The following is a 17744-nucleotide window of genomic DNA, read 5'->3' on the forward strand; positions in this document are numbered from 1 at the left end:
ACTGTCCATGTCACCGACAAAGATGTTATGAATAAAGGTTTTCATAAACAAAGATGTTTATGAATAAAGGGGTTAAAAATACTTCAGGAGTGTTCTCCTTTAGTTTCTGTGGTAGTTTAGCTAGAGAAAAAGTTTCCCCTCTCTCTAGACTGAAGACAAGATCTTTACCCCACACCTTAAAGCCCAATGATGACCTTTAAAAAAGGAAAATCAACAAAAGGTAGCTCACAGTGGGTGCTCTCCCTCCCACCACCCATAAAAATCACAGTTGGTGCCTTGGTTCAAACAAGATTAGCTTCTTAAGTCAAGCCTTGTTCATCAAGTGCTAACAGTCTTCATGGAAGACTATGCTATCTGTCTGCATTAATGGGAATATTTATTAAATGGAGCCTGTCTCCCTTATGGGATGAAATTAACAAAGAAGAGATTGCCAGCTGAATAACAAAAAAAACCAACAACTCACCCAACATCTGAAGGTGGAGATCTCCAGGTTTATGGAATGAAGCTCCCAACCAAAGCGGTGGAAACCCCGCTATCCAAGATGTTTAGATACTCTACCAAATATGTAGCTTTACACAGCTGGAGTCTCCTCCCCACAGCCATTTTTCTCTACACTTCCACTTTGAATGTTTGAGAGTATTTGGCAGCTGCCTGGGACAGGTCCAAAAACCACTTTATCCCAAATCACAGCAGATTTGCCTAAAGGAAGGTCACCAACATGAACATGCACTATCACGGTGAAAATGCCTCCTTTCAGAAACACCAGATCAATGCTCAAATGTTCCACTAAAAATAGCTTGGTCTTAACAGCTGAGCAACACATTTTTATTCTTTTTCATTGTTTGCTCATGTTAACATGGGCAAAAATTCAACAATAAAGTACAGTTTCAGACAGCCTATTTTTTAAGTGCTTTCAAGGAGAGTAAGCTCTCATAAAGGCCTGAGCCACAATACATCTTTTAGACTACCTCATCTTTGTGTTTTAAGACATTTCTGGGGTTAAAGCCTAGCAGGAGCTCCACTAAGATTTTTTTTTTTAATATGGAAATTACAGAAAAATCTTGAACATAAATATTCCCAAATGAATATATTTTTGTTTCAAAGCAAAATTAGCATAAACACTTTTGAAGAAGAAATTAATATTCTCTCTGTCATGCTTGCCTACAACCTCCCAGAATACCTTGGCACATTTTATTTTTAGTTTTTATAGCATACAATCTATCCAAACAGAAAATACACTATGAAAAGTATCATGACAGAAACGTTCAAGTAGGTTGAAACAATCTTCTCTCTTGTACTGCATACGGTTCAGCAGAGATACAGTTCACATAGACCCTATTTAATTGTACAAAAATATTTCATTTTTTATTATTGTTTAAGAATCTATGTGAACAAATCACAAGGACAGGCTTTACCTTGACTAAACACCATGCTATGAAAAGGTTAGGCAAGATGTATATACTCTTTGGATGGGATTCACTTCACTGAACAGTACTGAAGTTAAGCAAAATAGGCAACTAGTTAGAACTGAGTACAGAGGGATAGGAACCTTCAAAAGGTAATTCTTTCTGACTTTTAAAGAGCTATTTTAAGAGACTATGAAACAGGATTAAATTTGCACTCCAGCACCTCATGCTTAATAACGATCTACAACAGTTCTTGGGCAGAGCAGGGAAGTATTCCAAACCTGACACTATTCTTCATTTGGCTCTTCATTTGCACTTCATTTCCTCCATCCCCTACAAAAAAACCAATTGTTTATAGGACAGAAAGGTTTGCTAGAAATTCCTCTATTTCTTTTTCTTCCTCAATAGGAGTGCAAGATGCCTTTTTCCTGAAACTTAGAGGCAGAAGTCCCTCCCTGATAATTTTTTCTCCTCCAGAAACCTCTTCAAGTGACATTCTTCCAGTTTTTATGGGCATCCTTTTAAGTGACAGCCATGCAGGCCTGAGATGCTCCAAGTGTTGTCTCTCAGAAAGAGGCTCAGACAGATTGTCAAATTAAAACCCCAGTTTACTAGCCAGTAAAACATGACTTTGTACTAAATAAAACCCAGAATATAGAAAAACTGCCAAACCTAAACTAGGACAGATTCTGTACTTAACAGAGTTGACTATGACTCTAATAAACAACACACCTGAAAAAGCACTCACACATTTTCACTCTTATCTTCTCAGTCCTCCCTCCTTGCCATCCATCCTCTCAGACTGTCATTCAAAGCACTGTTTCCAACAGAAAACCCCCCTTCCAAACTATTGACAATTCAGTCCATAAACAGTGTTTTTTCTTTACTCTGGCAATTTTCCAAGTAAGGACTGTGAGATCATCACATAATTGTTTTTACCACAGAACAATAACTACTTAGTACCACTATGTAATGATTAATTAGGAAGCAGAAAAAAAAAAAAGAAAAAAAGAGAAGTCATACTATTCTCTCCTGATATTCTGCTAGGCACTTAAAAACCTCAGAAACACACGCTAAGCACTTATTAATAAACAAATAACTAGAGAACTAAATATAGCATTGCCAGAAATACATTAAAAAGGTTTCTCATTGTGGCATTTTCCTCCTGTTATTTTACAGGTAATTCTGATAAAGAATGACCCGATGTCTTAATAGCTGATAAAGCCATTTAGAGCAACTCAGGATTTGCAACAGAGCAGAAAGCACATTACTCACCCTTGCTGAAAGAATTAGCTCCTTTTCAAACCTGGTGTTGGGATAAACTAGCATCTAGGCAAAGGGCAGTTCTTCAGGAACACACAGTTAAAAGTTGAAGCATTTGTCAAACTAAGGAGATATCTGGGGCAAGGGCTGTCACTGACTGTAAGTACTGCACCCATCATTTGTCACTATAGACACATCAGGGGTCTTCACAATTTTCACTTCAGAGCAAGCTTTTCTCTCACCGGTCATGAGTTTGCTGCCCAGTAGTCTGCTTCTAAGAGTGTCTTTGTCATAAGCTAAACTTAACACGCTTTTGTCCAGCCCTACAAATTCACTTGACGCCTCATTTATCACACAGCTTTCCCTATGCAGTGCAGGGAAACTGCAGGGCAACGCAGTAGATAGCAAGTCTCACACTGTATAGGAGTGATCAAAAAGCACGAGCTGCCAAACAGCCTAAGTCCAAAGAATCCAAGCAATCATTGCAAAGAATCCAAGCAATCATTGCTCTACATAGATCTTTAAGCTCTTCCTTAAACATACATCAAGTATTCTCCTACTGACTACTGTCATATATCATGGGATTATCACTATGCCTATTTGTGTCGGTTAAATATTTCATCTATATGCTAGGCATACACACAAACTCCAATCACTAAGAAGCACCATATACTCAGTTCACGCCACCTTTAGAGCATACATGTGGACATTTCTGTTTCTGTATCATAACCTTCCTACAATACCACACCATTACACATATACTTTCATTAGTCCTCTGATGGACTAGAGACATCCTGCTTGTTAGCTATCACCTAGCTGATACCAGTCATATTCCAAAGCTCCCCATGACTCCAGCAGCATAGCTGCAGCAATTACATTTCCCATTTTGCTAGTCTTCCTGACGTATCCAACACAGCTGTTTCAGTCTACTCTTGTAACATATTTCCTTTGATCATCCCTGCAGCTTTTCTCTGCATCTGATACATACTGAGCTGAAGTTTCTTGGATATTTCAAGAAGTGTTGCACATTTATTCCAGATCAGGTCCCAGCCTGGATGCACCCAGATGAGGTGCCCTCCTTCAATTGAAAATACCTCTCCTGACACTTCCCTTGATCCCATCCATCACTTTCATGATGGGGTCAAACTGACAGACTAGAGACAAACTCAAACCCACTTACCCTCACATAGGCCTTTCTCCTTCGAAGTGTCCCATTGTTGAACTCCCTGTTTGTAGGAAAAGTTGTTGCACTACTTCCTAAGCTGAGGCTGTAGGACCATCCAATTTCAGGCATTCAGCACAGATGCCAGAGTCACGTGCCTAGGCTCAGTTAACAGTCAAGAGAGAGAGGCAGGAGTTGGGTGCCTAATTAAAAATCTACCTCTTTCCACTGATTATATAAGAATTTAGACTGCTAATTTTGACACCAAGGTTAAACTCAGTAAGTGAATTCCTGCCAGTGTGTGGCCTGACACTTTGCTGTGTTGAATTCCACCCCTTTAGTATTACCCAATTGTACAATTAATTGTATAGTAATTCCATCTAAAACCGTATACTGGAAATTAATGTCCTCCTCCCATCAGCAAATTTCAACAGCCTGCTTTCAATACAGCATGACAACAAAATCAACTCGACAACAACAAAGCCTCAAGAAAACTAAACAAATCAACTCCCAAAGAATAATTAATCTCATATCTACCTCCTGTTGTCTCTATTTGTGCCAGTTCTTTGTGTTTATTTACACTGTTCTTACACTAACCTAATCTTCCTCCACGTTGAACAGTAATTTTGATGCAGCACCACGTTAAATGGTTCAGTAGAATCCAAAGAGACCAGATCTAGCACATTTTTTCTTTTTCTAGAAAAACTACTTTCTTATTAAAAAAAATACTAGGTCAGTCTGACATGACCTGTCTTAGCAAAATAGATTGTGTTTCATCCTCCTTCCACTCTACTCCCGTGTCTTTAATTATTCATGCCTTCAAAAATTTTCTAAGGTTATTAAAGTCAAATTAACGAGCCTGAAGTTGCCTAGATGGCATTTTTTATTTCCTTAGATATATAACATTCAATAGTATCAAGTAATAAAAATCCTCTAAAAAAATCTTAGTAAAGGATCTATAATTACACATAAATAAAAGGTACATTTAAGAAATTCCCAGTTTGGCAATTCACAATACAGCAATTTAAAAAGTCACTCTGACAGTCAGAAAGTCTGACTGCTTTCAGAATATGAGAGATGCAAAAAACCAGATGCTTCTTCTAAGATTACAAAATGCTATGTGAAACAATATGTAAAATGCCCAAGACTTCCTGAAAGCTCCCGAGACCCCAACACCACAAGATATACAGCAACATATAGCTAGGGCCCTTGTTTAACTTGATATGGGAAATCGTAGTGTGACTCTGAGACGCTTCTGTTATACAAGCCTCTTTAAGAGCTGCTCAGTACCTTAGATTCCTATCATTCAGTACAATTTTTTATATTCACAAACAGTTGAATATGTTCATGTAGACTTTCTGATTTGTTGGGTCACTCAAGCATGCTACATCTGGAAAAGTTTTTGTGCTGAGGTGAGGTGGTAGAGTCTCTGGAGACATTCAAAACCCGCCTGGACATGTTCCTGTGCAACCTGCTCTAGGTGGACCTGCCTCAAAACCCTCCTGGACATATTCCTGTGCAACCTGCTCTAGGTGGACCTGCTTTGGCAGGGGGGTTGGACTAGATGAACTCCAGAGATCCCTTCCAACCCCATATCATTCTGTGACTCTCTGAAGGGGTTCAGGTGCTCAGTGTCTACAAAGGACTTTTACTGTAAGAGACATCTGAGTTCAGATTAAAGACACGTATTTGAAAATTTTACCTCAGGTATTTAAAGTCCATCTGCCCTGCCATCCCAAAAGTTATGAAAAATCATGCACTAAAGCTAAAAATAACTTGGAGCCTTTTCTGCTGTTTAGTCTGCAGAGACCAGCAGGCTAGCAATGCCCTAGTCTGAGGCATACTACCACTGCAGATTTTTGCCTTTTATTACAGTGCTTCAAGCTATTGTATTCCACCTGGCCTTAGAGACCATACAGAGAGTTGGCAAGGGTTTGTACTGCACAGTCCTGACCTTTTGATGTGTGGAAGTCTGGACTTGAGGACCTGCATGGTCACTCCCTATCTTACCTTCCTAGCTATATGAAAAATACCCCTGGAAGTAGGAAGTGATCCATATGCAAAGTTTCCAAGAATGAAAGTAGGAAGGCAGGCAGCTGGTTTTGAAGGTTGGTTTAGACGGTTCAGATGTACAAGTGTTAATCCTCTCAGTATGTTTTAGTGAAACAATTATTCCTGAAAGCCCCATAATGATTCTGTAGTAGTTCATCTATGTATCTCCCAAGGATAATGCTGAGATTATTAACAATTAGGTACTGGACATTTTGTAATTTAAACACTGTAACAGCATCATAATTAAAATGCGAACACAGGAGTAAAGTGAATATATTACTGAATTGAATGTTAGCTTGGATAGGATAATGTTCCTAACACTTTAAATGCCTTGATGTAAGAGTAACATTTAATTCCAGAAATCCCCTTAATTTACTCTTGTGTTTGCACAGAACATAATGCAGGTTAAATACTTGTAAAAAAAGAAACAAAGTAATAACCCACAGATTGTTGTAATCTCCAGACAGTTAAAACAGCTGAAATTCTGCTGCCGCCTTCTCCCTGACTGTGTCCTCTACAGATGTTCTCTTTAGCTATGTACCATCATGTCCTCTTACCCTTCTTTCTGTCCCTCTCCCTGCATTCAGGCTCTACTCAATCTGATTATGCCTTCATTTAAGATATTATTCAAACTCAGTCCTTCATCTTTGTCTTCACTGCTAAAGTTATGGTTAACTCTGCAGACTAGAATCAGCAGAGTCAGAAAAACACCAAATGGAATATAGAATATTATTGAAAGGCCAAGTGTCTCACATTATGCAGTAACTACACATGTAGTTACACAATTATACATACCAACCCGGCACGGTGCATGCAATCGATCTATCACTAAGAGGATGATGAACGTGATGGTCTAAGAAACAGGATCACTGCGTATTTAACACAGCCATGCATTGACACATGGCCTGCTCTGCATTTTAATATGCTTTACAAACTGGCAAGAAGGGAAAAGCAAGAGGAGAAGGGAAAAGCAAGAGGGGAAGGGAAAAACTAGTGAATGATGGGTTTTGTTAAAAAACAAACTGTAAAAGCAGACAGCAAACTTGCAGTAAAAACTAACAGCAACAATTATAAAGCAGTTTGCTGTGCTAATAGCAATTACCTCTCCTTAGTCAGTCACTCATGCGGTTTATCCATTCATCAGCTATACCAGTATGTGCTTTAGCAGGGCACATTTCCTGGAGAAGTCACCCAGAGAAGTGACTGAAGAGAAAGCAGGGACTGCTACTTAAAAGGGTGCCACTGGAGATAAACTCCATTTTATACACACACAATAAGGAGCCGCAATCAAAAAAAGTTATGTGGAGCTTTACATATGCAACACTGAGTTTGACTTTTAATGAAGAAGCCACTAAATCGAAATCAGTTGAAAGAAAATATGCACCAAAATACCAAGCAAGCAGCCAAACAAAAGTGAGTGGCATTCTCTTCTCTTTCTTTCCTATATTCTCTCCAGACCTAATCTAACACCAAGCTTCAAATGAGTAGTGGGATCTGTCTATATGGAGTTGATTGCACAGCCAGGGCCATATTTAGGAAACACTTAATTAGGATGATATGCTATCCCTGTAGGGGAGCCCCAAATGCTGTTTTCCCCCTCTATTGTTACAGATTTCTTTGAAAGTGTGGAGACAGACCCCACGGGGGAGAAGACATAGCTGTCTTGGGGAAGAATGACAATTCTTTTTTAATTTCTTCAGCGAGAAGCAACACTGAACTGGATGGAGATGCAGGATTGCCCCAGGCATATCCTTTCCAATGCAGACAATGATTAATAGAAGAAAGAAAGATAGTATGAATGACTAGAATTACTGCAATTCCTTTTAAGTCACAGTAAAGCTAGCTACAGGATCCGGCAACACTAATTTGCTGCTGGCAACTTCATCCCTGCCTTCTTGGGATCGAGAAATATCCGTAAGTGCATGCCTGATTCCCAAGTTATTCTTCACTGAACGGTTCAAGATGGTGAAAAGAAAAAATTACACATAAGCCCCCAGAGCATCCTGTTGTGCACTGTATTCCATTTCACCCCAGTTAAATAATCCAGTCCATTGTATCAAGCACTTGTTTTAATATCAGACGTAGGCACAATCATGGCAGCAGACCTCTCAGGACTTTTCAGTAATTGATCCTCAGACTGCATTAAGACACACATCCGATACGAGAAAAGAAATGCTGCATGAGAAAGTACATTTGCTGACTCTGTCTGCTTGATCTTATAGACGAGCTTGTTCTCCCTTAGCAGGAGTTGGGGAAAAACATCTCAGAGAAGTATACTGTTCACTACTGACTCTACTTCAACATTCATTCTTTCCTGAACTCTGTAAAAGGGCACTGAGGGCTGTCAGAGATAAGGAGACTGAGGGTTCCCCCTCAATTTCTGCACTATTATTCACATGACCATGTCACATGTGACCATGAGCATCACGCTTTATCTCTCACTGCCTCCTATTCCCAGACCAGCAAAACCTGCCTCTACCAGAAGACTCAATTTGATTGGCATCTGCTTCATACTGCCTTGCGGTTAAGGCCATATCCCACACATCACCAGCATGTGTGCCACAACTTCTCTTACCCTCTGAAATCCCAAAAGCCAGGTGCAGCTGGTCACCCCAACATAATGGCCCATGAACAGCTGCTCCAGCCACAGGAAGGAAGAGGAGTCCTATTACTGAACTTAGCTTGGAAACAAGTGGGGAAGAGTCTTCTCGCAACAGTCTTCTGCTAACAGGAACCCCACCAGGACACGCATTCATCTCTCAGGGCCTAGTAATGTGACCATCAGCCTCTGCCCTCTGCCACATTACAGCACATGAAGTAGCTCTTTCACTGTGGAGAACTAAATATTTGACAAATGTTTGTGAAGTGTCCAACTTCACAAACAAGGATTCAGTTCCCGTCCTGAAGGATATTGGTCTATGCTACAGCAATATTGAATTACAACAAAGGCAGACCTGCTTTTCTCCATTTCTGTTGGCTCAGGACGTTCAAGGGAGGAAAATTAAAGAACCAGCAGTTCTTTACAGTACCAGTACCGGTTTGCTTTTATGGTGGAAACAGGTGACAAATATCGGTCTTTCAGCATAGGCTGTACTTTAAATTTCACACTTTTCCAGAAACACATCACTTGTTCAAAGATGAACAAATCACACTGCCCCTAGCTAATGACCTACCTGAGCCTCTGTGGACAAGGCACCCAATGATAATAAAAACCCTCTGGCCATAGTACAAAGCATAGGGTAAGCATGCCACCAATACTATAATGTGGGAACTTATCAACACTGCATTATTTCTGAAGCTGAAGTTCCTTTTGCTTTGTCTGCCTCTAATTTATTTAATCTTTGAACCCTTGCATTCAGTATCCACAGATCATCACACATTATAGTAGCAATCACTAAAATTATATTACCTTACTCCATCTTTCACTGATGAAATTCAGCATGTGCATCCAGTTCTTTTTTAATAAAGCCTGAAAGACACAAAAAGGACAAAATGTTTCTGACTGAATGGATACAAATAAACAGGCTAGTAGTACAGGAAAAACATTTTTGGGGAAAGTAATAAATACGGGAACATTTTAAAAAAATAACTAAAAATCTGTAAAAAATGCAGACTGTTAATATTTTGTAACAGCTCCTTTACCATTTGAAACGGAATCTGGACTGTGGATCAGTTCAGAGGAAAGAGAACACAAGAATAAAGCCAAAAGAGAAATTTCAGAATCAGGTACTGTTACTGTAACATTTTACACTTAAGGACTGTGATGTGTATCTCCCTTCTACTATATTAATGAAAATACAATGCATTTAATGAAAATAATTTTCTATTAAATCTGTAAAAATCTCAATGCAGTTACAGTATAAGAAGCTCAATAAAGTAGCTACTTCATGTCACCAGCAACAATCAAGCTCTCTCCCAGCACAGCTTCTCAACTCGGCTACCTTGTCTTGTCCGCTTATTCCAGCTGCAGTCAGTGCTGGGGTCACCACATGGCACTGCAACTACTTTCCCAAGAGGATGCTCCATAAAACAGAAATGCTAACAACTGAACCTAGCCCCCTAAGCAATTTTTACTTCTTGCAGATCCAGACTGAATTCAGATGCCACTAGCAGACAGATTCAAGAGTTTCATTTCTTGCTGCCGACACCCATAGCTCTTCCATTGTGACATGGAACATAGTGCCCTTGGCCATACCAATATCACTTATCACACATAAGCAATAGGCATCTTAATGGTTTTTTTCCCCTTCAAGAAGTAAAATCAAGACATTTCCCAGCACATTTTATCCCATAAATCAGTCAGTCCAGAATCCTTATCCAATTTCATTTGTCAAACAGATACACAATCCACATGGCACGAAAGTAAGGCAGCTAGATATGAAGGTTAACTTTAACCTGAAAAAGCCACGGCTTTCTTAGGCATGTTAGAAATCTTTGACAGTGGTACCACAAAACTGTGCCAAGGCAACAGGTTCCTACATGGAGAAGATAGTTCCCTAGTAAACATATAGACAGGGTAAATACATAAACATACACAATAGGATTAAGAAAGCTAAAACTTTAATTCACAGAAAAATATACTCATCAGTCATAAGCAAAACCTCCCTTAAAACATGAAATTCAGGGAAAATTCATACATAAAGCAAACTGTTCAGAGTTGTGATGCAGTAATTAAGATGCAATTCATCAGTTTACAGTGCTGTGAGTAAATATTATCAACTATCAAAGAAGAACCAAGTCTGAAGAAAAAGAAATAAGATGAAGTTAAAAAGCACTAAGACAAAATGACACACTACAGACTAACAAGAACTTCCGCAACAAATTGGGAGTTTATCAGCTGAGAAAAGCCAAGAAGAAGGAAGACCTCTGTGTCACACAATGCAGCCACAACAAGGGCAGATACTGCATTAGGATATACCAGCCAATGTGCTCTTGTCACTATAAACAGCAGCATGGAGACTGAGTCAGGAACACTGGCTACAACAAGCTAAGTACTGCTCATCTCAGTCTGTAACACATGTAGAGAAAGGCTTATGAGGACAACCAAAAGCCAGCCTCCTCAGAGCAGCCCAAAAAAGTGCTAAGCTCAGCAAAGTGGAGCCTGAGATGGGTTACAATTTGCTCTCCAGAAATACATGACGAAGGCTAAACACCAGACAGGTGAAAAAGCTTTAAGATCAAAGGGAAGTTAACAAAATAACTAACCTAACTGGAATAACAGCAACCAAGAAAGCTAGTTTATCCAAGGAAAAAGTTGGTGTCCTTATAAAAGGAGCATTATGCCACCATTAAGATTAGACTTAACAACTTGGGAAACTCCATCCAACCCTATGCTTCTATGTACTCATCAGCAAAGCATCTAAAATTTCTTACAAAACAATACCTCTTCACAGAAGTGAAAGTTGTTCAAGTTTTCTTCTCCTTTCACTGTCCAGGGTGAAGGCAGAACAAACTTGAAGTTCACTTCTACGACTGTCAGTTCAGATGAGAAGTTACAACACATTTTACTTACCCTGGCTTTTGGAGAGTTCCTCAAATGAGGACAGAGACATCTGACATTATGTGGAGCTCTTTTCAGGGTTAAATGTGATATATAATAGTTTTTGGCAAAGTCATTTACTATTTTAAGTATTTTTTATTTTGGTAAATTCAGTGCAGGAACAAAAATCTTCAATTTGGTATCCTTTATAACTTACTTAGTACAGTTATTTTTTCTTTTTTCATTCTAAAAGCAAGGCACGTATTGTGAAAGCTCCCAGGCACCATGAAAACTACTCACAAAGCAAGTCACAGCCAGCCACAGTCACAAGATCAAGGTCTGATACAATGGACCTGCTACATTATAACCCCATAATATACTGCACCACCTTCAGGACATTTAATACAAATACTTAAACCTGGTCAGTTATTATTCATTTCACTTAAAATTAAGAAATTGAAATGGCAGAGATGATAAAGGAATCTAAAAATCCCATTTACGATACTGTGACAAAAAATTACTAGTTCTGTCGCCACAGGCAATCCCTTTCATCTCTGTGGCTTAGCTCACAGGTCTGTAAAATAGAGACAATGCAACCTAGTAACTACACGGAGCTTCTCTGCTGGGAAGTTATATTGGTACCTTGCTCACTACCATCAGGAAGTCACACCCATTTTGCCAAGCAATGCTAGAATCACACAGCTTAGCATCATGTGTTTTAAAGTCAGTCTGTTGGTGAGATTTTTAGAAAAATACTGCAATTTCTACCTACCAATCTCCCAGCAAGTTCTGCCCTCCTGATCTGCACCCCATTCTAAAAGCAACTTCGGTTCTGCAACTACATTTCTAGAGTCTGCCTGTAAGTTCTCCTCTTTGAGACAATCACATTTCTTAATTGCGCTCCAACTGTGCTTTGGTACCTGATTAAGAACCACTAAAGTGCTACTTTAACCATAAAAACAATACAGAATCACAGAATGATAGAGGTTGGAAGGGACCTTTGGAGATCATCTAGTCCAACCCCCCTGCCAAAGCAGGTCCACCTAGAGCAGTCCAGGCAGGTTTTGAATGTCTCCAGAGAAGGAGACTCCACCACCTCTCTGGGCAGCCTGTTCCAGGGCTCTGCCACCCTCAAAGTAAAGAAGTTCCTCCTCCTGTTCAGATGGAACTTCCTATGTTCAAGTTTGTGCCCGTTACCTCTTGTCCTGTCACTGGGAACCACTGAAAATAGACCGGCCCCATCCTCTTGACACCCACCCTTGAAGTATTTATAGGTGTTGATCAGATCCCCCCTCAGCCTTCTCTTCTCCAGACTAAAAAGACCCAAGTCCCTCAGCCTTTCCTAGTAAGGGAGATGCTCCAGGTCCCTAATCATCTTTGTAGCCCTCTGTTACCTCTCCTTGAACTGGGTAGCCCAGAACTGGACACAGTATTCCAGATGGGGCCTCACCAGGGCAGAGTAGAGGGGGAAGATGACCTGTCTTGGCCTGCTGGCCACAATCTTCTTGATGCACCCCAGGATGCCATTGGCCTTCTTGGCCACAACACCAGTAGTACATCCCCAGAGTCCAATGTCACTTGCATATGAAAGATTCTAACCAGGCACCAAATCAAGCCTCTCTTTTTCACCCTACATTGTATAGTTTTTAAATTATACTGCCCTGTAATAGCAGTAAGACCATGGCAGAATGTGGTAATGCGCTACTGCAGGCCACACCAAAGCAACAGCTTCTTGGCATGTTTTGCCTCAGACCTGCATTAAGAAATGATGATGACAGAAAAAAAAAGATTCTTCAAAGACTATAGAATATTTTTCCTTAATTAAAACCATATAGAAATCATTTTGCAATTGACTGATGATGGCAGTTCAAGCCTTAGTGCTTGCTGCCAGATTTGAAAAGCCATTCAGATCCTTCACTGTAAGGAAATGATATATAGTGAGATACTTTTTTTTCTCCCAATTGCTTGTACTTGCAACCAGGGTTACCACACAAATGGTGGAGAACTCCACCACCATAGTGTCTCTCAATTAAATCTGCCACGCCATTATTCCTAAATACTGCAGAAAACGAAGCATGTGACACTATTCCCTGTGGAGAACCCTGAAGTGTGATACAAAACAAACTTAAGCATGACAGGGGAGTGTACATGCTCCTAATGAAAATCCCTTACTTTCTCCTCTGCGCTCCCTTCTTCCCTCTTTCTCACTCACTGGAGAGCAGCTAAATCACTCCACAGAGGAACAAAAAACCAACCCTTTTCCTTTGCCATTAATTGTGGCGTCAACATCTCTGAAGAGTACCTGCAACCCATAACACCAGGTGTGATTTTGTCCACCAATTAAACAAAGAAAAACAGAGCTACTTTGCCCAGTGGCTAGCTTTGATACCTTTAATCTAGGCACAGTCCAACAGACATTCTATTCCCATGTGAGCTGAGCCAATCTAAGCTACTGCCTCCCATTGCTTGTCCTCGTTTTTCCCTTCCTCCTTATCTGTCAGCAAAACTGCATTTGTTGGTACAACCTAAAATTCTTGTTCTTCCATAAAAAACCAACAAAAGCCCAACTCCCCTCCCCCGACCCCCACCAAATACTTGGACAGAAAAAAAAAAAAGAGCAAACAGAAGAGTTTGCAAAAGCTACAATTCAAATCAAAGCACTCTGACAGAACCAACCTGGGGAAGAACTATATTTGTTGTTTATGCTGGCAAATTTGAGGAGCAGGAACCTCTGCAGTGAACAAGCAGCTAAGGATGAACCACATAACAGTAGAGCTGCAAACTAATGCTCATTCAAAGCTGTTGTCTGACCCAATGTAGCTCAGAAGACATTTCCTGTAAATATATTTTTAAGGCTCAAGTTTCCAATAATCAGCAAACAAACCCAGGCAGCACATTCTTTTTCTAGGTCAAGATAGTTATGACCCCTGCTACAAATCTCAAGCAGACAGGAGGTAGAATATACTCAGTGTACTGCTGTGCTCTGTCTGATCTTCTCCTTTGCCTTGTGGCAAATAAAATGTAGCATCCTTTAAACTTTTTAATAAACTACATATGATTTCCTGAAGTGTTCTCTCATATACTCCACTTTGAAATACCAGTCTTGAGGATTTTAAAGAACATCAACTCTCTTCATTCTGAGCAAATTATAACTGTGATCAACGTGGCAACTCTTCTGAGGTCCTAACTTACACAAGATGCTGTCACCATCATAACAAAATATGCCTCAAAGAAAAAGAGGAAACTTGCCTTGTCTTGATCTGACTTCCCTAGAATTATTTCAGATTTGCTTGCATTATGTATGCAACCTGTACTTTCACATTAAATTTTCAGCTATTTTCAGCTCCTGCTTGAGAGGAAATAAAACACACATGTGACTGTATCACTGGCTGCAGCAGTGCTTTAGCATTCCCAGTGCCAGGCTGTGTTCCTGAATGAGTAACAATTTCTTGTTGGGCAGAAGCACAGCCACAATTTACCTTGCTCTGTACCTGATTTTCATGGAAAGAAAACCATAGTACACGCCAATACCTCCCCAGGTTGAATGAACATGGAGCCAGAACACACAGCATGCCCTCACATTAGGTCTGTTCCTCAACTTCACCACATACACAACACAAATCAGTTCAGCTAAAGACTGCTGCCCTGCAAAATGGGAAGCAAGAAACAGATTACAAAATACAAAAGTCTCAAGGTCAAACTGGTTTGCACAAGTAGATCCTGTATTTCACATTATATTATAAATATTAAGAAGCAGCCCTGGTTTGTTACTACAAGCATGTTCAATCCAACCCTTTACTATGTGCTCACGCGGAAGAGATGAGGTGTATGAAGAGCACCCAGGATGATGGTGAATCAACTTGAACAGTTTTGTTATATTATGACAATAAATGAATGGTGTCCAGTACCTAAAATTCTCACTCCCTTCTTTCATTCAGTACATTAGTGTCACAGTAAGACACATTCTTCTTAGCTACTGAATGCCCACACACCCGGGTCTTTTTTTATTACAGGAGGCTATGCTTTCAGGCTAAATAATATTCCACTGTAAAACTAAACATCCAAGTAGTAATGGGTGGAAATTATCTTCATGCAGTGTAACCAAATGACAATTTTATGCAGGTGTTCAGTTTACACAAATCCCTGAGATGTCAACATTAAGATGGGTTTTCCTTCTAGGGCAATCCACTGCACTGATCTTGTCATGCAGACATTTTATGGACCCTCAAATGCAACCTGAGAGCTGATGCAAACTGGGACACTGGGCACTCCAGCCATTAAATGTGCAGCACACTGTGGGAAATCTAGGCTGCATTATTAATTTTTGCATATAAATAGTCACACGTTTACTGTGAAGACATTGTTTTCTTGGGTCCCAGAAATATGAATCACAGAGGAATGGGGGGAAAAAAAGTGCAAGTTGTAGGGAAGTTGAGAAAGATGTCATACTTTAAAAAAAAAAAAAAAAGCTGCAAAATATTACACTCTTCATCTAGCACAGCCCTCCCAAATGCCTATTTGCCACCTCCATTCTTTCTCTTAGAAGCCTTTTAGAGGTTTGCAAATGCTACTAGTGACAAGTAAGAACTGTGCTAAGAAGCACAGAAGGAACGACTCTTCCCATTTATCCTGTGCATCTTGCTCATGACAGGAAGAGGTATCAAATCTTCACACAAATTGAGTCAAATTACTAGCGAGTTCCTGTCTGCTACTTATCACAAATATAATATCAGCTAAGCAGATCTTCACATTGGTAAGTGTTCTGCCCTCCATTTGTCTTTCTGCTAAATTTTACATAAAATTGCTATTTAAAGACAGCCCCACTTTTTAAAGAAGCAATTGTTACGTGTGACAAATTGTTTCTACCCCTCAAAAAAATCTTACCAGTGGCCATATGTGACATTTTTTTATTTTCCATTAAACGAAAGGTTGTGGGGATGTCTGCATATCTGAAATATAAATCCCACTAATAAGCACAGAAAAGAATGTTCAGTTCTTCTTGAGCTATTAGGAAATACTTGCATCCCACAAAAAAAGGCAAAGCATTTGCAAGGTAGTCAAAATTCAGACACCGTGAGTGTTGAAGCCAAGCCCTTCCTTTCCTCAGTTCACATACACACACATGCTAGCAGCCTCCCATCACTTCCAAGCACAAAAGCAGCAGCTTCCTTCAAGTGCTCCCTGTGTAAATGGAAGTTTATCTTTCCACATGCTCAACCAGGTCCCCTCATTCACTGTTGTCTGTGCCCTGAAGGTGCTCAACCCCTTCCCCTAACCCCATGCACTGAAATGACACGGCATCTTCAAAAGGCTGTGAGAGAGCTCTTCTCCAAGGGGAAAATCAAAACATGTCAACTGCCCCATGCAAAATGGGAACACCTCCACCTTCCTCTCTGGGGCATGAGCACCTGGCAGAAACAAGACTTCCATGGCAGAAGGGGAGGAGAAGGGGGCTGGATGGCAGGGAAACTGTTGCTGCCTCGGCCTCCCACCTGCAGGCATTTCTGCCCTTCACAATCCAGCCTGCCCACAGGCAGCAAAGCCACGTCTCGCTCTGCCTACTCAGGCCCACAGGAGCTGACTGCTGGGTGGCATTTGCAGTTTCACTATGGAGGAGCACTGAGATAACTTATTCAGTCTCTCTCAGACCGTATCAGTTAAAAGGGCAATAATACTCATGTGCATTCAATTGTAAGAGATGCTGGTAAAAGAGAGGCAACAATAAAGGATATAATTTAAAGGATAAATAATAAAGGATATAGCAATAAAGGTGACAAATTGAGGTTGTAGCATAGGACACAATTCTGTATTTCACTCTGATCCCTCCCGCCACGGCTTTGTGGAGCTCACCAAAATAAGCCTCTCAAGCACCTCTTGCAACAGTAGCGGTGGTTTCACTCCAGAGACCACATCGTCAGACCATGGATTAAACACTGTCAAACATAATGCCCTTCAATTCAACTCCTATTTCTTACTTTAATCCGTAACATTGCCCACACCCTTAAGTGGCTACTTCCATTCACCACGTATTTTAGTGAAAGTGCTATTGTACAAACAGTTTGTGAACATTCAGTAGAGGTGGCAAAGCCCTATAGGGTGTCTCATAGGATCCTCTATAAGACACCACATCACTTCAAGACAAATTTAGGACTAAAACTTAAAACTTTTGCTTCTGACCAGTAACAAGCAATACCTAGTGTTGGGAAAAAGCAAATAACATGACAGTATGAATGCTTACTCACACTATGTTATAAATTCTAAAAATGGCCAGTCTGCAAACGTAAGCACTCTCAACTTACTTTCTGATGTAAGATCAAAAGAAATTTCACTGAAATTCATAAATTTGAGATCAAACTTGTTGTGATTCTCTTCTATTTCCCAG

The 17744-nt window shown here is 40.1% G+C and overlaps 1 protein-coding gene across 2 annotated transcripts in view; it reads right to left on the bottom strand.

Moving 5' to 3' along the window:
- The window catches only part of INPP4A (inositol polyphosphate-4-phosphatase type I A), a 133288-nt gene that overhangs the window by 71370 nt on the left and 44174 nt on the right, over positions 1-17744 (bottom strand). For both annotated transcript variants that reach the window (XM_074149348.1, XM_074149356.1), the window contains one exon: positions 9293-9352. The gene's annotated coding sequence lies outside the window, so the exon portion shown is untranslated. The remainder of the gene's footprint in view (positions 1-9292; positions 9353-17744) is intronic.

Source organism: Numenius arquata, chromosome 1 (assembly GCF_964106895.1).
Source record: "Numenius arquata chromosome 1, bNumArq3.hap1.1, whole genome shotgun sequence".
Taxonomy (NCBI): domain Eukaryota; kingdom Metazoa; phylum Chordata; class Aves; order Charadriiformes; family Scolopacidae; genus Numenius; species Numenius arquata.